Below are 22,544 nucleotides of genomic sequence, written 5' to 3'. Positions count from 1 at the left end.
GAAGTCCGAGCTCTAAAAACCGAACTAGGAAAAGCAAGACTTGCCAAAGAAAAATTCAAGTTGGTCACTACAGACGTCCGGAAAGAGTGTGCCGGGTTATGAGAAGAAAATGCAGCTACCGCAAGAGCCCTTGAACAAGAAACCAAGAGGGCTCGCAAGGAAGAGCATGGTCGAGACAAATTTCATGGAGCTTTGTGGGGCAGCAATAGTGAGCTCAAGCTTCGAAGGGAAGAGAGAGACCAATCACAAGCACATAGCATGGTCTTGAAAGAGGAGTTAACTGCTTGCTCAAGGTCCAAAAGAAACTTGTCTCAGCGTTTATGCGAGATAGAGACCAACATGTTAACCATCGTCAGCAAGTACCAAGAAGAACTAAATCTAGCCACGGCCCATAAGCATAAAGTGGCGGACGAGTATGCCCAAGTGTACGCGGAAAAGGAGGCTAGAGGAAGGGTGATCGACTCGTTACACCAAGAGGCAACAATGTGGATGGACCGATTTGCTCTTACCTTGAACGGGAGTCAAGAAATTCCCCGATTGCTAGCCAAGGCCAAAGCAATGATGAACACCTACTCCGCCCCCGAGGAGATCCACGCACTTCTCAGCTATTGTTAGCATATGATAGACTTAATGGCCCATATAATTAGAAACCGCTAGGAAGTTTGTATTGTGCTCAGATCAAATCACTCCTGCATTTTATCTCTAGCATGCATTCATTTTTTCTTTACCTACTCCTCACGTTTGAAAAACGCCATAACTAAACGCACCCCAAGGCATCCCTATCGCACCAGATCCAAATCTAGGACGATGGGTGACCAAGAGGAGACACAGGAACAGATGAAAGCCGACATGTCGGCTTTGAAAGAGCAAATGGCTTCCATGATGGAGGCCATGTTAGGGATGAGACAACTCATGGAGAACAACATGGCCACCGCTGCCGCTGTTAGTTTGGCTGCCGAAGCAAACCCAACTCTCCTAGCTACCGCACACCATCCTCTCCCAAACGCGGTAGGACGAGAAAGGAGCACACTGGGGCACATCAACAACCCCTATTTGGGATACAACTGGGTGGCTTACCTTTATGGACTACCACCTAATTACACGCCACCAGTCATGCGTGATGACGCGGGTCATGTCCCTTCCCCCATCCTTGAAGGGGAGCCTCCTCGACAGTTAGACGAGGTTCACGAGGATCATAAAGAGTATGCCCAAGTAGACGTCGATTTCTACCCCCCGGTCCCCGTCAAGGGTCTGGCACCCAACATACTGCCTCAACCCAACCTCCCAGCACAGCCAATATTCTTGTCCACAGAGGGACCACCCCCGGTGGCAGAAGAAAGAAGGAAACTTGATCTCATTAAGGAGATATTGAGAGTTGTTGAAGGCTTTGGCGACTATCCGTTCATGGACATGGCAGATCTTTGCTTGGTACCGGACGTCGTCATCCCCCCAAAATTCAAGGTACCTGATTTTGACAAGTACAAAGGGACAACTTGTCCTAAGAACTATCTCAAGATGTATTGTCGCAAGATGGGGGTGCATTCTAGGGATGAAAAGTTGTTAATGCACTTTTTCCAAGATAGCTTGGCTGGAGCCGCGGTCATTTGGTACACTAATCTGGAAGCTTCCCGCATCCGTACTTGGAAGGATCTGATCACTGCCTTCCTTAGGCAATATCAGTACAATTCTGATATGGCTCCCGATCGCACTCAGTTGCAGAACATGGTTAAAAAGGAAGGTGAGACCTTTAAAGAGTACGCCCAGCGGTGGAGGGACCTGGCAGCACAAGTGGCCCCTCCCATGGTCAAAAGGGAGATGATTACCATGATGGTAGACACCTTACCGATGTTTTACTATGAGAAATTGGTAGGCTATATGCCCTTCAGCTTCGCGGACTTGGTATTTGCCGGGGAGAGAATCGAAGTAGGTTTGAAGAGAGGGAAGTTCGATTAGGTCTCCTTCATAAGTTCCAATGCTAGGAGGATCGGAGCAACTGGGTCAAAAAGGACAGAAGGAGATACCCATGCCGTCACTTCAGCACCCGCATGGGTCAAGCCACCACAGACCTCTCATGGTACCCATCAGTACGCGTAACATCACCCGAGCTTCTCAGCTCGCGCCGGGGACTCTTCCAATTCAGCACCCGTATAGCCTAGAGCGCCCGCACCCATCCAGAGGGAGGCCCTCCAAGCTCCAGCTCCAACCACGACTCGCCCGGCCGGCAACGCCCACTTTGGCGCCGGTTCCAACGCGACGAGGAACTTTCCCCCAAGGCCAACTCCAGAATTCACCCTGATCCCAATGACATACAAAAACCTCTTGTCGTCCCTCATCGCCAATCAAATGGTTGTGATATCTCCCGGGAAGATCTACCAACCTCCTTTCCCAAAGTGGTATAACCCTGACGCAACTTGCATATACCATGGGAAAACCCTGGGCCACTCTACCGAAAAATGTCTGGCCTTTAAATACAAGGTCCAACATTTGATAGACGCCGGATGGCTGACGTTTCAAGAGGATCAGCCCAACGTGAAAACAAACCCGCTCGCCAATCATGGAGGGGGAGCAGTTAATGTCGTCGAGTAGGGTAGGCCGCGCAGGTCTAAGCCTTTAAAGGACGTGACAACCCCCAGGATTCCTGTTTGATGCATCTCGGCGAGCTACATAACATGGAAACATGTTTAGCAGTGGAGGACCTGTTGCAATAGATGATAGATCGAGGTCGACTGGAAGTCGGCGATGAGGGGAGTGAAGAGCAACATATATGTATGCAGTCTGTAGATGAGAGATGTTTTGGAAGGCCTAACCCTTTGGTGGTATATTTCACCAATGACGCAGCTCCCCAAACGCCCCGATACCCCTCGGTAATTAAACCTATTCTGTTTCCATACCGAAACAGCCACGCAGTTCCGTGGAGGTATGCACCTCCAAGCGAAAGGAAGGAAGAGGCCACTGACATCAGCTCGTTGTTAGCCAAGGTAACCAATATCACGGGGCTGAGTGGCGTGACCCACAGTGGTCGCGTGTTTTGCACCCCCTTACCTGCCGACACAACCCGCAAACGTTAAAAGGAATACAAAGATAGTGGAAGAACAAAATGACAAAATGACCTTCACTCCGAACAAGGATATTCCAGTGAAAGGTCCTCCGGAGTGTCGCAACCTACCCTTCGGCGGGAGGGCGACGCGAGACTCGCGGGATGCGTGTTCCACGAAAGGAATACGCGCGGAGTCGCCACCAACGTTTATTTGAGGAAAACGTCAGAAAAACCGGAAAAGACGCGATCTACGAACTTTTAAGTGAAAGGTTCGGGAGTTGTATTTACGCACGGGGAAGGTATTAGCACCCCATACGTCCGCCCCAAGGGACGGCAGCCTTTAATCGAATGTGCAAACATGACTTTGATTTTTTATGTTCCCTATTATGTCCTTATATCCTTTATACCCTTTATATTTTTCCTTTTTTGTGGTCGACAAGGGGTGTTCCCCTTTGCTCCTACGTATTCCTCAATTTTGGGATGAGAAAATCAGACCTACGTAGTTCTTTCTTTATCAAGTGATTCTTTTTTACTTTAAGAGGTGATCATTTTAAGGCGTTGGACCTTAAAAATGATCCATTTTACTTAGTGAGAAATTGAAATGACGAACTTCAAAAGCCTATTTTTTGTGGACGAGCTTGACTAGGCGAGTTGATTTTAGCCTTAGTTTCACTTTAGTTATTAATCAATTCGATTAAGAATGAGAAATCCCAAAGAGAAAACGTCCGATTGATTTTCCGCTTTATTTTACTAAAAGATGTCTTTTTGATTATTATATTATTTTTTACCTCTTTTTGATTTCCAACGTGGTTACGGCACGACCGAACGGTCGGAATTTATTTTAACCGAAGTTAATGGATAATACAATTCAAACGTTCGGTGGAAATTTATTTTATTTTTAAGTTAAGCGCGAAATGACTTAAGTAAAATGGCTTAAGCACGTCAACAGGGGGTATAAAAAGTAAACAAAACGAGAATAAAAATGCACGAAACACAATGTGGACCACTACGGGTACATAGAATGAATCGAAAAGCTTGGTTCGAGGTACTTCCCCGTTGAAGATCGAAGAACGATGAAGAACGAATGAAGAACGTCGAAGAACGGTTGAAACCTTTGCGAGATTCCTCACGGAAAATGTTACGGAAACGTTTCGGAAGCGCCTCGGCTTAGATTTTCTTCACGGAAACAATTTTTCCCAAGCAAATTCGAAAGAGAGAGAAGTGCCAAAGGGGCTGAACCCCTTCCTTCTTGCCTTCCTCCCCTATTTATAGCAAAATAGGGGAGGTGGTTGCCGCCCAGCTCGCCCAGGCGAGCTCAGCTCGCCCAGGTGAGCAGGGTTGCTTCCTCCAGAAGCAACCGCCTTCTGGAGGAATATTCCGGAGGGCCCAAGTGGGCCTGGGTGCTATTTGCACCCCCATTTTTACTAAGTACACCCCCCTCTGCTGTTTTTTGGTGATTCTTTTTTCGTAAAGTTACGGAAACTTACGAATTTCGTAACGATACTTGTTTTCCTTCTGTAATGTTACGGAACCTTGCGGATTACATAATCATCCCCTTTTTGACTTACGGAATGTTACGGAACCTCACTTAATTATGCAACGATGCTTCCATTTGATTTCCGGTGTGTCACGGAAACTTACGGATTGTGCATCAATATTTTTTTGGTTTTTCGGCATGTCCTGGAATTTCACAAATTGCCTAATGATGGGTGCCAAGCACCTCACGAGGACCAAAGAATGGTCGCACGTCATCGAGCAAAGGTCCCCGGACGAAATTAGGGTATGACAGTTGCCCCTCTTTACTTGTCTTTTATTGGAGATAAAAGGAAAGTAAAGATAAGACACTAATTTCGTTCCTCTCGATTTGGCGAGAGTCGCGGGGGACCATAAAATCTCCACATGCAAATGACTTGTTGTTCCCAAAATTTCACAAATTGCCTAATGATGGGTGCCAAGCACCTCACAAGGACCAAAGAATGGTCGCATGTCATCAAGCAAAGGTCCCCGAAAATCAGTGTATGACACTAATTTCGCTCCTCTCGGTTGACGAAAGTCGCGGGTGACCATGACTTGTCGTTCCTAGAATTTCACAAATTGCCTAATGATGGATGCCAAGCATCTCACAAGGACCAAAGAATGGTCGCATGTCATCAAGCAAAGGTCCCCGAAAATTAGTGTATGACACTAATTTGGCTTCTCTCGGTTGACGAGAGTCGTGGGCGACCATGAAATTTCCGCATGTAAATGACTTGTTGTTCCCGGAGGAACAAAAGGTGCAGAAGACTATATCAGCCTCTGCATGCTATCAAGCGTTCTGTCTTACAGATAGCAAAAGAATGTTTTTACGGATAACCACTCGGGTATTTCCGCGTATCATCGGGCCCGCCGCCTCTGGATGATACAAGGGTGCAGAATGACCAAACTTGGTCTCTGCTTGTCATCGGGCCCGCCGCCTCTGGATGACAAAAGGGTGCGAATAACCGTAAGGTATCTCCGGGTATCATCGGGCCCGCCGCCTCTGGATGATACAAGGGTGCAGAATGACCAAACTTGGTCTCTGCTTGTCATCGGGCCCGCCGCCTCTGGATGACAAAAGGGTGCGAATAACCGTAAGGTATCTCCGCGTATCATCGGGCCCGCCGCCTCTGGATGATACAAGGGTGCAGAATGACCAAACTTGGTCTCTGCTTGTCATCGGGCCCGCCGCCTCTGGATGACAAAAGGGTGCGAATAACCGTAAGGTATCTCCGCGTATCATCGGGCCCGTCGCCTCTGGATGATACAAGGGTGCACGTCACATGACCTCAGGGTCATTATGACAAAGATTATGGGGCGGCCGACAAAAGCAAAGCTCTTGCTCCTACGTATCCTCCAATGAGGAACTCAGACCTACGTAGTTCTGTATAACTTGTGAGACTTGAAAAGTCTCCATCGGAAAATGCTGACATCTCCGGAAAGGGCGCAGATGACCATATTGGTCTCTGCTCGTGAATCACACTTGGGGTCACTGAATGACGAGGTGCGGATAACCGTAAGGTGTCTCCGCGGGCTACCAGCTCTTGAGTCATGGCGACAAAAGGCGGTGTGGTCGACAAAAGCGAGGCTCTTGCTCCTACGTATCCTCCAATGAGGAACTCAGACCTACGTAGTTCTGGATAACTTGTGAGACTTGAAAAAGTCTCGGTGTTTTCTCCACTAAAATGCAAACATGCTTTAGCAAAGAGACAAATATCCCAACTGATTTAGAGCAGCATATGCTTTTTTGAGTGAAAAACAATGCGTCTACCGGAGAAGGAGAGTCTGCTGATGAAATCTCCCATAACCATAAATGAGATTTTGGATGTTAGCATTTCGTTTCTAAATGACCATTCAGAGGAAACACTGGGTTCGACAAAAATAGAAGAAATCCACTCAAAGTGTATCAATCTCGCACAGGTAAGTGTTTTATCCTAATTCCGAACCATAGATATGTCATGACTTGACTTTGCAAATTATTTCCTATCAAATCAAAAATTACATGCGTGATCATGGATCAATAGGGCTTCCCTTGGGAATGGGTTCTTTTGGTGGTTTCTTCTTTCGGCTTTTGGGTGTTTTTGGCTTTTGACTTTCCTGGCTTTTTCTTTTTCTGTTTTTTTATGTTTAGTGCGGGGCGAGAAAAAAAAGTCGCTAGCGCACGGGATTTTGGTTGGTAATCAAAGGGAGAAGACCATTTTAGGTCGTGGTTTCCTTTCCTTCTTTTTTGTTCATTTGGTGACAATTCTGTATTGTTCAGATATTGTCCGGTCCAAAGACCTCTCTGCACATTTCTTCTGTTTTCTTTCGATCCTTGACCAGGAGCTTTCTTTCCTTCTTTTCTCTTTTTTCTTTCTCCCATTCTTTGATTGGGAATTTTCTTTCTTTCCTTTTTGCTTTCTCCCACTCTTTGATTGAGAATTTCCTTTCTTTTCTTTTTTTGCTTTCTCTTTGATTGGAAATTTTCCTTCTTTTCTTTTTGCTTCCGAGGGTAAGGATTATGGTGAGTCAGGATTTTGGCTCAAGGTTTGTAGAATGGCTAGACATGATACATGTCGGGGTTTGGTTTGGCTCAAGGATAAAAGGGATGCCCCACATTATTTCCATGACACAAAATGCAAAAATGATGATTTGGAAACTTTATGCAAAACTGGTCGTGCATGCACCTATGCGGACACTCAAGTGTCAAATTTTTATGGTCATGTGATGCTAGGGCTCAGGATTCATTTCTTCTATTTTAAATCAACCCAATGTTTCCAAAATATGTTCTTTTATCAATTTGTGCATTCATTCGAGTCCATTTTGGGCGTCCGGGAAAATCTTCACAGCATTCACCCTTCAGGTGTATACACATTTTTTTTTTTTAAAAAAACTAGTTATGATCAGCGAATTTTTCTTTAAAGAAAAGTTGGAAGTCATCTCTTTTCAAAAGCATGTTGGTTTTTCAGCTTGACAACTTATTTTTCTTTTTTCTCCTTCTTTTTTTTTATCATTATCATTTGTTTATTTCTTTTTCTTGTTTGTTTTTTTTTTCTTCTCTTTTTTTTTTCATGAGGTATTTTGCTACCTAAACATGTGCATATTTTTATGAGGTATTTTTGCTATATACATGCATATCCAAGGTATCTTGCCACCTAAACATACATATATATGTTTTGTGAGGTATTTTTTGTTTACATACACGCACATCTAAGGTATCTCTCTACCTAAACATACATATATATATTTTGTGAAGTATTTTTTTGTTTACATACATGCATATCTAAGGTATCTCTCTACCTAAACATACATATATATATTTTGTGAAGTATTTTTTTGTTTACATACATGCATATCTAAGGTATCTTTCTACCTAAACATACATATATATTTTGTGAAGTGTTTTTTTTTTGTTTACATACATGCATATCTAAGGTATCTCTCTACCTAAACATACATATATATATTTTGTGAGGTATGACTACCTTCCGAGCTTGCGCTTGTTTTATTTAAATCCCCAGGATCATGAGCAACTAGGTGCATCCTACTATAAAAAGTGATCAAATAACAAGCATAGATTCAAAAGGTACTAGGTTGCCTCCTAGTAGCGCTTCTTTAACGTCTTGAGCTGGACGCGTTATGACTTGTCAGTCACTGACCTAGTACTTTGCTTACCTTTGGCTTTGGACTTGGTAGCCTGCTGGTCGGCCATGTGTCGTAGGCAACGCTCTAACCTTTTTGCGGATGAGCTGAGGTGAACTCTAGAGGTGGTGGCGGTGTGTCTATTGCCCGCTACCGGCCATCCCAATGCTGCTGTGGTGTTTCGCCCTGCGCCTGCCTAGGGACGCAGTACTTCTTGATGAAAGCTCGATCAGTAGGGGGCCTGATGCCCTTGCTGGAGGTTACAGGTACTCTGTAGAACTGACAGAGACCCGTAATTAGAGCTTGACAACTCCAAGACCCTGTTGGACTTCTTCGGGTCCACTGGGTGTCTTGCAGGTGCGATCCCTGCAAACAATTGATGAAATCAAAAATCAGTTGAGCGATGTGCATACTTACCTATGATGACATAACCTTGCCGGGGGGGTACGGGCATCCTGTAGGACTGATAGAGGCCCGTAACCAGAGCTGGAAACCCCAGGGCCCTGTTGGACTTTTCCGGGTCCACTGGGTGTCTTGTGGGTGCGATCCCTGCAAACAATAGATGGTATCAGAAATCAGTTGAACTATATGCATACTTACCCATGTCGGGACGACACAGACCAACTGATACTTTTGCAGGGGGAGATTGGCGTTGCGGTCGCTGGGCAGAATGTTGCTAAGTAGCAATGTCATCTATATCTGTGTAAGAGTGGTCATGTTGGTGCGCATGATCCGCACTCGTCTCTTTGCAGCGGCACGGGTGAAATCTTGCCCCAGTATGCATAGTAGCAGTGTGATAGCCTCCCTCTCTAGTTGTGCTTGCACAGTTGGCCCTCCTCCAATATCAGGGGGTGGCCCAGGAACCGTTAAAAGGAAACTACTGGTCCCTTAACCGGGAGTGCAAGTCTCGGTTAAGCATTTAAGGACAGAGGACCTTAAATTATCTTAAGGTGTGGATATGGAGCCCACTGAAAGTGAGGACGCGTAGTCCTCTAAAGGCGAGGGCGTGTAGCCCTCTGAAGTTCAGGACGTGTCGCCTTTCGAAGGCGAGGGAGTGTAGTCCTATGATGGCAAGGACGTGCAATCCTCTAAAGGTGAGGGCATGCCCCCCATTGAAAATGGGGAACATGTAGTCCTCTGATGGCGAGGACGTGTAGTCCTCTAAAGGTGAGGACGTGTAGTCCTCTGAATGTGAGGGCGTGTAGCCCTACAAAGGTGAAGGCACATGACCCTTTGACGGCGAGGACGTGTAGTCCTCTGAAGTTGAAGGTACATGACCCTTTGAAGGCGAGGACGTGTAGTCCTCTGAAGGTGAAGGTAACTAGTACCCAAGGTGAGGGCGTGTAGCCCTCTCAAGGCGAGGACTTATAGTCCTCTGGAGGTGAGGGCGTGCAGCCCTCTGGTGGTGAGGACGTGTAGTCCTCTCAAGGCGAGGACGTGTAGTCCTCTGACGGTGAGGGTAACTAGTACCCAAGGTGAGGGCGTGTAGCCCTCTCAAGGCGAGGACATGTAGTCCTCTGGAGGTAAGGGCGTGCAGCCCTCTGATGGTGAGGACGTGTAGTCCTCTCAACGGTGAGGGTAACTAGTACCCAAGGTGAGGGCGTGTAGCCCTCTCAAGGCGAGGACTTATAGTCCTCTGGAGGTGAGGGCGTGCAGCCCTCTGGTGGTGAGGACGTGTAGTCCTCTCAAGGCGAGGACGTGTAGTCCTCTGACGGTGAGGGTAACTAGTACCCAAGGTGAGGGCGTGTAGCCCTCTCAAGGCGAGGACATGTAGTCCTCTGGAGGTAAGGGCGTGCAGCCCTCTGATGGTGAGGACGTGTAGTCCTCTCAAGGCGAGGACGTGTAGTCCTCTGACGGTGAGGGTAACTAGTACCCAAGGTGAGGGCGTGTAGCCCTCTCAAGGCGAGGACATGTAGTCCTCTGGAGGTGAGGGCGTGCAGCCCTCTGATGGTGAGGACGTGTAGTCCTCTCAAGGCGAGGACGTGTAGTCCTCTCAACGGTGAGGGTAACTAGTACCCAAGGTGAGGGCGTGTAGCCCTCTCAAGGCGAGGACATGTAGTCCTCTGGAGGTAAGGGCGTGCAGCCCTCTGATGGTGAGGACGTGTAGTCCTCTCAAGGCGAGGACGTGTAGTCCTCTGACGGTGAGGGTAACTAGTACCCAAGGTGAGGGCGTGTAGCCCTCTCAAGGCGAGGACATGTAGTCCTCTGGAGGTGAGGGCGTGCAGCCCTCTGATGGTGAGGACGTGTAGTCCTCTCAAGGCGAGGACGTGTAGTCCTCTCAACGGTGAGGGTAACTAGTACCCAAGGTGAGGGCGTGTAGCCCTCTCAAGGCGAGGACATGTAGTCCTCTGGAGGTGAGGGCGTGCAGCCCTCTGATGGTGAGGACGTGTAGTCCTCTCAAGGCGAGGACGTGTAGTCCTCTCAACGGTGAGGGTAACTAGTACCCAAGGTGAGGGCGTGTAGCCCTCTCAAGGTGAGGACATGTAGTCCTCTGGAGGTGAGGGCGTGCAGCCCTCTGATGGTGAGGACGTGTAGTCCTCTCAAGGCGAGGACGTGTAGTCCTCTCAACGGTTAGGGTAACTAGTACCCAAGGTGAGGGCGTGTAGCCCTCTCAAGGCGAGGACATGTAGTCCTCTGGAGGTGAGGGCGTGCAGCCCTCTGATGGTGAGGACGTGTAGTCCTCTCAAGGCGAGGACGTGTAGTCTTCTCAACGGTGAGGGTAACTAGTACCCAAGGTGAGGGCGTGTAGCCCTCTCAAGGCGAGGACATGTAGTCCTTTGAAGGTGAGGGCGTGCAGCCCTCTGTTGGCAAGGACGTGTAGTCCTCTATAAGTGATAGGTACAAGTACCCAAGGGTCCACCCTTATGAGAAAGCAAGAGATCGACTCATCGAGAGGGCCGGTCATCCCAAATCCACAAGATTTGGACATTAGATGTAGGAAATCTATGCAGTTAACATGATTTTTAGGGATGCAGATGCATGCAACCTTTGTCGTGAAATTTGGTAAATGCGGACTTCATATGAAACAATGCAATGTAATGGAAAGTTGTACAATGTTCATGACATTCTTTCCCTATTTTGTGATTTTGATTTTGATTTGATTTTTTTTGGAAAACATAGATTGACTGTCCTTTTGAAAGAGGTGATAATTCATGCGACCTTATCCTATCTTTTTGCAAATCTCTCTGGGAACTCCCTCAGAGTGTATGTTCTGTTTGATTTAGTCACTTGACCATTTTGGAGTGATGGCAATAGAGCTGTTTGTCGTTTAATCAATCTATTGAAATCCTAGGGTTTGTCCCCCCCTTTTTTTTTTGTTGAAAACATCGATGGGTGGAACTTTTGATCGGCCCCTATGTTCACTTGAGGCTCATGCACGGTGCCCCTCATTGCCCCAGTGTAAGGCTTTGAGGTATCAATCGTTGCCTTTCGTCATGACCTTGTAGGAGGGAACCTATTGGGTGAGAACTTCTAATCTGCCCCTAGGTTCGCTTGAAGTTTTTGCATGGTGCCTTTCGTTGCCCCAGTGTAGGGCTTAGAGGTACCAATTGTTGTCTTGTTTTCACGACCTCGTAGTGAGGAAGAATGAAAGAAGCAGTTGATTCTTGCAAAAAAGAATTTTCCAAGGACGAGAAATAATTGAAGGATCTTTCAGTTGATGGATTAAGTCAAATGACTCCTATGTAGAAGCAAGATGTTTTGATGTCTTGATGATGCTAAAGGATCAAGTGCTTCTAAGTTTTATCCAAGAAAATCAAGATATATGATCAAGTTTGATCTCTTTAGAATCTTTAGGAAGAAGTTTCCAAATTGAAACAAACAAAGGTTTGACCAAAGAATTCTATCATTTCAATTTGAGATTTGCTCTCCGGTAATCGATTACCAGTAGTTAAAAATGTTTTTATTCAAATTTTTAAAACCTGTAATCGATTACGTAAGTCTTGTAATTGATTACCAGAGGGGATTTTCAGAAAATAATTTCCAAGAGACATATCTATTCAAATGTTTTATGAACGGCCATTCAAATGTTTTAAAGAGAGTTTTCATTGCCCAAACAGTTTTATCCTCTCGAAAGATCAAGAGTTTTTCTGAACTGAAATGTCTTATCCTCTCAAAAAGATTCCTTGGTCAACCACTTGCATATTCAATAATGAATTTTTGATTGATCTTCATTTTACAATCTACCTCTTTTACGAGAGACCTCTTCTTCTCTTCTTCTTATTTCTGAAAAGGGATTAAGAGACCGTGGGTCTCTTGTTGTAGGGGATTCTTGAACACAAGGGAAGGGTTGTCCCTATGTGCTTTGTTAATCCGAAAAGAGAGAGTGAAAGTTTAATTGGGGAATAATATTCGTATCTTAATTCAATCCCCTCTTCTTCTCAAGGTAACTGAGGCCATTTGTCCAACATCCTATTCTTGATAACTCACTTCTCTCTAAAAAGACAAACTTTCCAGGATGATAAAATGAGGTCACATGAACGCCTTGAAAGCACAGTCAATCAAATGTTTTTTTATTTTGAAACTTATTTTTTATTATGAAACTTATTTGTTTTGAACTTTGCTCGTTGTTTTACGGCACCCCCACCAACGTGCAAGATGAGTAATCTCTGATTGAACAGTCTTGGAAGTCAACACTCAGGAGCGCAGGTCGCTTGAGCAAATAGACCAATGGCTTGCACCCACATTCCGATGAAAGTTGAATAAGCAAACATGCGTTTGTGAGAGGATGAGGGACAAAGATATCAACTTTATCCATTTCATTTAACATTGTAGCTGTGGTTTACAATAATGGCATAAACTTGGAAACCCTGATGAGTCATTAGGGACACCTAACAACAGCTTTCAAAATTGCCCCATGTGTGGCATCTCTTGTCAATGTCAGGATTTACACGCAATTCTCCTCAAATTTCAGCCAGCCCGCATCAATTAGACCTTGCACCTTACGCTTCAGAGCCCTACCATGCTCAATGGAACGCCCCGGGGCTTCTCCGTGACAAGCACACGTTGCGTTCGAGTCGTATTCTCGGAGAAATGGAGGTTGATGAACCTTGGCTAGGGTTATGGCTACCATTGAATTATCAAGTAGATATGGGAGCAAGTCAGCATAGGACACTGGAATTGGGGTGAATTCTACAGGCTTTCTCGCTGCAAAATTCACTTCTTGGTTGGTGTTTTTGGTTTGTGCTAAAGGTGGTGTTCGTCATTGGAAGTGCGGTAGACAGACTTTGTGGTAGATTTAGGGATGGCCTTTGTGGATAACTGGGTGGTGGGTAAGGAGAAAGTTTGTTATTGGCTGAGTAAAGATATTGTTGGGTTGGTGGGAAATTTGGCCGTACAGGAATGGCAGTCACAGCATGGGTTTCTCCCTCATCCTCACCCTCTTTATTTGCCCCAGTTTTCTCAGTCGTCCTAGTAGGATGATCAAATTTGCCTCTTTTCGGACCCACATTGATCCTTTCACTGGCGAAGACCAAATCTGCAAAGCTTTGAGGGTGCGCAGCCCACCATCTTTTCATAGTAGAGTACCGATAATGTGTCTACCATCACGATTATCGTCTCCCTTTCCATTATTGGGGGTACCACCTGGGCCGCCAGATCCCTCCACCTTTTGGGCGTGTTCTTTGAATGATCCGTCCCCCTTTTTGCACATGTTCTGTAGTTGCATCCTATCCGGAACCATATCAAAATTGTACTGATACTGCCTACCAAAGGCAACCATTAGGTCCTTCCAAGAATGGACTCGGGAAGGTTCCATGTTAGTGTACCAGGTAACAGCTACCCCAGTAAGACTTTCTTGGAAGGAATGTATCAGCAATTCCTCATCTTTTGCGTATTCCCCCATCTTCTGACAATACATCTTTAGATGGTTCTTGAGACAAGTAGTCCCCTTGTACTTGTCAAAGTCCAGCACCTTGAACTTGGGAATGACCATGTTTGGGTATTAGGAACAACTTTCCTAGGTTAGCAAAGGCATAATCTTCACCTCCTTCAATGGCCCTGAGCCTTTCCTTTAGATGATCCAACTTTCCCATTCCTGCCATAGTCATGAGGGTTTTTAACCGCTGTGGAATGCAAGAGGTGCAGTTGTGGGTGATACTGAGGGCCCTCCAAAGGGTTTTGTAGGGTATACCACCAACTGCTTGCCCTTCAGTGGTATATCCGAGCCAAGGCTCGAAGTCGGCTAGATTGTGATGGGGAATTTCATGGGTCTCTTCCACGGTTTAAGAGACATGTGCATGATCAGTTTGGGGTTGCTGGCTTTCAATGGGTATAGGAGTGGAGTTATTGACATTCTTATTGGGAGTGTACGCCACATTGGGTGGCGTATAGTTGAGAGGCAAGCCATATGACGGGAAGGCGTGCTCGTTTTGAATTTGCACATCATGGGGGCCGCCCGTACTTCCTAAATCTTTGCCTACCATATTTGAGGTTGGATGATTCATTTGCTTGAGGCCGGATGGGGACGTCGGGTTCACCTTAGCAACAACGCTGGTAGCGGCAATTGCAACCGCATTGGCTTCCATTATCTTCTTCACGCTCATCATGGCCTCCATCATTGTGGCCATTTTCTCTTTAATGGCCTCCATGTCGGCCTTCATCTTCTCTTGTATCTCCTCTACTTCACCCATTACTCTAGCTCTAGCACGAGTTCGGTAAGGGCGTCGTAAAGCGTGTCCCTTTCTTTTTTATAACAATGATTAAGTTCATTTTATTTTATTTTTCAAGGAAAGAATGCAACGAGCAATGCAACCAATGAAAAGCATGGATGCATGCGAATGATGTACAGTTGAAGTATTGCGAATTTTTACGCAAGATATGGGGTTGAATCAATTTAGATTTTCAACATGGTCCATGACATCTTTGTCAAGGTGAAACTGGAAGTAACAAGGACATCAATAATCCTAAATATGTTTGGCAGTAGACGAAGCAGTGATGTGACTCGATTCATCTTTTGCCCCAATTTTGCAAGACGGTTACTTCCATATTTCAACTTGACTTGATGAACCTTTTTGTAAAAGCATGAGCTTGGTTCAACCCTATAATCCAAGGAATGGCAATTCTGATCGCCAATACTTCAACAACATCTCATAGGGATGAATGACTCGGGCATACTTTAAGCTTATGCATGGAAAATGTAATTATGAAATTGAGATGCCCGAAGAAACACCATTTCCTAGTTAACCATGCATTAGGTACCATGTTCAATTATTTTGTTTTTAAGTGAAACGGGTTTATGATCCCAACATGGTTGGCTCGTGGTGCCTAACACATGAAACTAAGAATGTAGTGTGAAGTTTCACGCTTCCCCCTTTTTTGTTTTTGTTTTGTAGAGGAAAACGCAAGGATGAGCAAACATGAAAACAAATGGTATGCAATTTTGCAGATCAAAAAGTTTGTTGAACGCATATGCATGATGATGCCATGACTCATGCAAAATGTGAGGCCGGAATATGATAACGGACAAATGCAGGGTATGTCCATTACGATGTTATGAAGAGATGCTTATGCGATGCATGATATGAATGCATTTTACGGACACGAGAGCCCGGAAAATTATCTCTTCTTACTTGCGCATTTGGGGGCACAGTGCCCCATGTGTACAATTAAGAAGGTGATATGGACCTTCCGGCTTCCCGTGACAAAGGACGAGACCAACATACAATGCATGCTAGAGATAAAATGTGGGAGTGACTTGATTTGCACAAGCTTTTTGGAGTAGAAACATGGGACCAACTCATTTTATTTCAAAAAGGAAGTCGTATCTAGTCAAGGTCTGAGAGACCATACAAGTTTCCTAACGATTTCTAATTATGTGGGCCATTAAGTCTATCATATGCTGACAATAGCCGAGAAGCCCATGAATCTCTTCGGGGGCGGAGTAGGTGTCTGCCATCGCCTTGGCCTTGGCTAACAATCGGGGAAGTTCTTGACTCCCGTTCAAGGTAAGAGCAAACCGATCCATCCACATGGTTGCCTCTTGGTGTAAAGAGTCGATCACCCTTCCTCTAGCCTCTTTTTCCGCGTATACTTGGGCATATTCGTCCGCAATCCTATGCTCGTGGGCCGCGGCTAGACCTAACTCTTCTTGGTACTTGGCGATGATAGCTAGCATGTTGGTCTCCGTCTCGCATAAACGCTAAGACAAGCTTCTTTTGGACCTTGAATAGGCAACTAACTCCTCTTTCAAAACCATGCCATGTGCTCGCGACTGGTCCCTTTCTTCCCTTCGCAACTTGAGTTCACTATTGCTACCCCATAGAGCTCCGCGAAATTTGTTCCGGCCATACTCTTCCTTGCGAGCCCTCTTGGTCTCTTGTTCAAGGGCTCTTGCGGTAATTGCATTCTCTTCCCGTAACCCGGCACACTCCTTCCGAACGTGTGTAGCGGCCAACTTGAACTTCTCCTTGGCAAGTTTTGCCTTTCCTAACTCGCTTTTGAGAGCTTGGACTTCTTTGTCTTCTTCCGGTGCTTCAAAATTCTCTTCGCTGACGACTTTTAACTTGGCGAGCCAATCTAAACCTCGTATATGAACTTTCATCCATTCGTGGTACCCACCAATGATGCCATTACGAATGCCTCTAAGCTCTTGATCTTTCCTTAACGGGGTTTCCCATGCCTTATGGATTCTTTGTATAGTCTTGGAATTTTGTGCGCCGAAATCCCTCACAAGGAAAGGAGACATGCTTTCTTCCGTCGGTGCTCCCCTCATGGGGTACCCTATGAGAAAAGGACTCCTTCTTTTCCTTCCTTCCATCGGGGGAACCAACTGATTGTTCTACCTCCTATCCCGGCCAAGAGCTGGTCCCAATCTATTCTCCTCTTTTCAGTACACGAGCGATGGCTCAGGAGCGGACATGGATGTCTTGTGTCTTGTTGGAACAAGTGTGAAACTAACCAAACACAGAGGGCGGGTAAGCAACAGACGATCCGTGCGCTACTCTTTTCGCACCTTCGGTCAAATGTGTCAAATAGATCTGCCAAGACAGCTACCACCGGACTTTCCTTGCTACGGTGGTAGGCAAGGAAAGCGTCGATTGCTACTAGGTCTACCAAACCATCCACGTTTGGAAAGAGGACGACCCCAAAAATTAGCAAAGCTAACACATCCATAAACGGGACCCAGTCTCCTTGATTGGCCATACCCCTCGCCTTGTCTTCTAGGTACTTCTGTGGTAGGCCCGCTATGCCGTTCCGAGTCTATTTTATGCGGTCCAAACCTCTTGCTGAATCCTTGACCACAGTTGCAATTCTGCTCAAAGAGGGGAGACACCCGGAGGAAAGATATGGTTTTCTTCCCCCGAGAGGACATCCTAGAATTTCCTCAAATTCTTCAATGGTTGGTACTAATTGGAAGTCTGCGAATGTGAAGCACCTCAAAGGCTGGTCGTAGTATTGGGTAAGTGATGCAATGGCTTCTATGGACACCTCTGCTATGGTCAACTCTAAGATCTTTCCGTAAGTCTTGCGGAAGGCTTGCATTTGGAGGGGTTCCATCAACCGCCCTAATTCCTTGATGCTGGTGGTATCTAGGCTTTTGACCTTGACTTGGTAGAACCTCTTGCCGGTTTGATTTGTTCCCATGCTTACTAAAGTGAGACAAAAGCTGGTGCAAATCAAAACTCCGATATCTCATGGGTGGGATGGATGAATGCATGATGGAATGCATATGACACAGATGCAATCTAGGAATGCGGGGGTCCGGGGAATTTGTCCCCTTCTTAGATACGACGTCTAGGGGTAGCGAAATGCCCCAACGCACGTTTTTAAGAAGGCGACACGGACCCTCCGTTGGTTTGTTTACAGTAGGGATCAAGACAGAACCCATATGCAATGCCTATGCAAAAGACACAATGCGGGAATGTGCACAGTATGACAATACTTACCGAACATAAGCAAAAGGGTATATGATACTCATGCATGGCAGTGTGAAAAATGGCACGCAGCGTGTTTGCTTCGTGCCCCTATTTAAGGGACCTATAAGGGAGAGAACTAACTAGGCTTTTAGTAATAATCCCCAAGGTAGTTATATCTCTCTTGATGGTTTCTAGAGGTATCATCCCCTTTGAAGAACATATTGTAGCAGTAGGGACTACTAGCAACAATAGGTTTTCAAAGAGAAAAGCTCTAGATGAGGGTTCACTGTAATCAAGCAAGTCGGAGACCTAGCATGATCACAGATTCACCTCCACTCCTTATGCTCCCATGAACCCGGGTATAGGGCCCTTTTTCACTCACAGTGTGTGCAAATAGTGTTGGTGTTTGTGTGCATCAAATGAATAAATATTTACTTCATGCATACATTTAAAACGCACTAAAAGCAACAAAGAGTTTATATACACAAGAACATAATGAAAGGAAACCAACAAAGGGGTAAGTCATGGTAAAACATTGCACAAAATTAAATGGCCTAACTCTCTAAAAACAGTCCCCAGTGGAGTCGCCAACTGTCGCAACCTACCCTTCGGCGGGAGGGCGACGCGAGACTCGCGGGATGCGTGTTCCACGAAAGGAATACGCGCGGAGTCGCCACCAACGTTTATTTGAGGAAAACGTCGGAAAAACCGGAAAAGACGCGATCTACGAACTTTTAAGTGAAAGGTTCGGGAGTTGTATTTACGCACGGGGAAGGTATTAGCACCCCATACGTCCGCCCCAAGGGACGGCAGCCTTTAATCGAATGTGCAAACATGACTTTGATTTTTTATGTTCCCTATTATGTCCTTATATCCTTTATACCCTTTATATTTTTCCTTTTTTGTGGTCGACAAGGGGTGTTCCCCTTTGCTCCTACGTATTCCTCAATTTTGGGATGAGAAAATCAGACCTACGTAGTTCTTTCTTTATCAAGTGATTCTTTTTTACTTTAAGAGGTGATCATTTTAAGGCGTTGGACCTTAAAAATGATCCATTTTACTTAGTGAGAAATTGAAATGACGAACTTCAAAAGCCTATTTTTTGTGGACGAGCTTGACTAGGCGAGTTGATTTTAGCCTTAGTTTCACTTTAGTTATTAATCAATTCGATTAAGAATGAGAAATCCCAAAGAGAAAACGTCCGATTGATTTTCCGCTTTATTTTACTAAAAGATGTCTTTTTGATTATTATATTATTTTTTACCTCTTTTTGATTTCCAACGTGGTTACGGCACGACCGAACGGTCGGAATTTATTTTAACCGAAGTTAATGGATAATACAATTCAAACGTTCGGTGGAAATTTATTTTATTTTTAAGTTAAGCGCGAAATGACTTAAGTAAAATGGCTTAAGCACGTCAACAGGGGGTATAAAAAGTAAACAAAACGAGAATAAAAATGCACGAAACACAATGTGGACCACTACGGGTACATAGAATGAATCGAAAAGCTTGGTTCGAGGTACTTACCCGTTGAAGATCGAAGAACGATGAAGAACGAATGAAGAACGTCGAAGAACGGTTGAAACCTTTGCGAGATTCCTCACGGAAAACGTTACGGAAACGTTTCGGAAGCGCCTCGGCTTAGATTTTCTTCACGGAAACAATTTTTCCCAAGCAAATTCGAAAGAGAGAGAAGTGCCAAAGGGGCTGAACCCCTTCCTTCTTGCCTTCCTCCCCTATTTATAGCAAAATAGGGGAGGTGGTTGCCGCCCAGCTCGCCCAGGCGAGCAGGGTTGCTTCCTCCAGAAGCAACCGCCTTCTGGAGGAATATTCCGGAGGGCCCAAGTGGGCCTGGGTGCTATTTGCACCCCCATTTTTACTAAGTACACCCCCCTCTGCTGTTTTTTGGTGATTCTTTTTTCGTAAAGTTACGGAAACTTACGAATTTCGTAACGATACTTGTTTTCCTTCCGTAATGTTACGGAACCTTGCGGATTACATAATCATCCCCTTTTTGACTTACGGAATGTTACGGAACCTCACTTAATTATGCAACGATGCTTCCATTTGATTTCCGGTGTGTCACGGAAACTTACGGATTGTGCATCAATATTTTTTTGGTTTTTCGGCATGTCCTGGAATTTCACAAATTGCCTAATGATGGGTGCCAAGCACCTCACGAGGACCAAAGAATGGTCGCACGTCATCGAGCAAAGGTCCCCGGACGAAATTAGGGTATGACACGGAGAAAAGGGATGGTTGTGACAAGAAAGAAGTATCGCTAGAGGAGGCAGGCGAGTTCCTCCGCATTATTCAGCAAAGCGAGTTCAAGGTCATTAAGCAGCTCAACAAAACCCCATCCAGGGTCGCTCTTTTGGAACTACACATGAGCTCTGAGCCTCATCGGGCTTTGCTAGTGAAGGTCTTGAGTGAAGCTCATTTGGCCCAAGATATCTCTGTAGAAGGCTTTGGAGGACTCGTCAATAAGATCACCACCAACAACTATCTCGCCTTCGCCGAAGAAGAAATCCCTGCCGAGGGGAGAGGGCATAACAGGGCTTTGCATGTGTCGTCAAATGCATGGATCACGTCGTGGCCAAGGTACTCATCGATAATGGTTCCAGTTTAAATGTAATGCCCAAAAGCACGTTGGAGAAATTGTCGTTTAATGCTTCCCATCTAAAGCCAAGTTCCAAGGTGGTCCGTGCCTTCGACGACAGCCGCCGAGAGGTTAGGGGGGAAATCGACCTCCCTGTACAGATAGGCCCCCATACCTGTCAGGTTACCTTCCAAGTAATGGATATTAACCCAGCTTACAACTGTCTTTTGGGACACCCGTGAATTCACTCGATGGAAGTCGTTCCCTCTACACTCCACCAAAAATTGAAATTCGTAGTAGAAGGGCATTTGGTTATTGTGTCGGGCGAGGAAGACATCTTGGTAAGTTGCCCGTCCTCTATGCCATATGTGGAAGCCGCGGAGGAGTCATTAGAAACAGCCTTCCAGTTTTTTGAGGTAGTAAGCATTGCCTCCGTAGATACCTTCTCTGGGCAACCTTGCCTGTCCGATACGACAGTAATGGTGGCCTGGGTGATGTTGGAGAATGGTTACGATCCCGGAATGAGTTTAGGCAAGAACAACAGCGGCAAAACCAGCCTGATAAGCACCAAAGGAAACCGTGGGAAGTTTGGGTTAGGCTATAAACCCACACAGGCGGACATAAGATAAAGTGTTGCGGGAAGGAAGAGCGGAAGCCAAGGCTCGCAATTGGGACGAAAAGTCGAAGGGGGCCCGCCCTGCCACATTAGTAGGAGCTTTATAAGCGTGGGTCTAGGACACGAAGGCCAAGTCGTTGCGATATGCGAGGATGACTCTCCGAGTGGGTCAGATTTGGTACGACCATGCCCTCCTGGTTTCCGACTAGGAAATTGGCGAGTGGAGGTACTAATACCTGGTACGACAAGCATAATATCCGACGACGAGTCCCTTGTAGGTACTAATACCTGGGACCCGACCATCAATTTCAAGCAAGAAACAGATCAGACGGAGGGTGAAGAGGACAAAGATGTGGGACTTCCCCCGGAGTTGGAGAAGATAGTCGCCTATGAGGACCAAGAGATGGGCCCTCATCAAGAAGAGACGGAACTTGTGGACTTAGGAACCGGCAGTGGGAAAAAGGAAGTAAAGATAGGCACAGGTATGACCGCACCCATCCGTGAAGAATTCATAGCCCTGCTAAAAGACTACCAAGACATCTTTGCTTGGTCATACCAGGATATGCCTAGTTTGAGTTCTGACATCGTACAACACAGATTACCTCTAAATCTTGAGTGTTCCCCGGTAAAATAAAAACTGAGGAGGATGAAGCTTGAGACATCCTTGAAAATAAAAGAAGAGGTAAAGAAACAATTTGACACTGGTTTTTTGGCTGTCGCTCGGTACCCATAATGGGTTGCCAACATTGTACCAACCCCTAAGAAGGATGGGAAGGTGCGAATGTATGTGGATTATCGGGACTTGAATCGAGCCAGTCCCAAGGACAATTTTCCTCTGCCGCACATTGATATCCTTGTGGATAATACGACCAATTTTGCTTTTTTTCCTTCATGGATGGGTTCTCCGGTTACAATCAGATAAAAATGGTGCCGGAAGATATGGAAAAGACTACCTTCGTCACCCTGTGGGGGACATTATATTATAAGGTGATATCCTTTGGACTCAAGAACGTCGGGGCAACTTATCAACGGGCTATGGTAGCTTTGTTCCACGATATGATGCACCGAGAAATCGAGGTCTATGTGGACAACATAATTGCCAAGTCTAAGACCGAGGAGGAACACCTTGTCAACTTGTGGAAGTTGTTCGGAAGGCGTAGGAAATATCAATTGAGGTTAAACCCCGTTAAGTGCACCTTCAGGGTCAAGTCAGGGAAATTGCTAGGTTTCATCGTAAGCCAAAAATGGATAGAGGTGGACCCTGAAAAGGTGAAAGCCATCCTTGAGATGCCAGAACCGC

Source organism: Glycine soja, chromosome 12 (genome assembly GCF_004193775.1).
Source record: "Glycine soja cultivar W05 chromosome 12, ASM419377v2, whole genome shotgun sequence".
NCBI classification, from domain to species: Eukaryota; Viridiplantae; Streptophyta; class Magnoliopsida; order Fabales; family Fabaceae; genus Glycine; species Glycine soja.
This window is presented reverse-complemented; position numbering follows the sequence as displayed.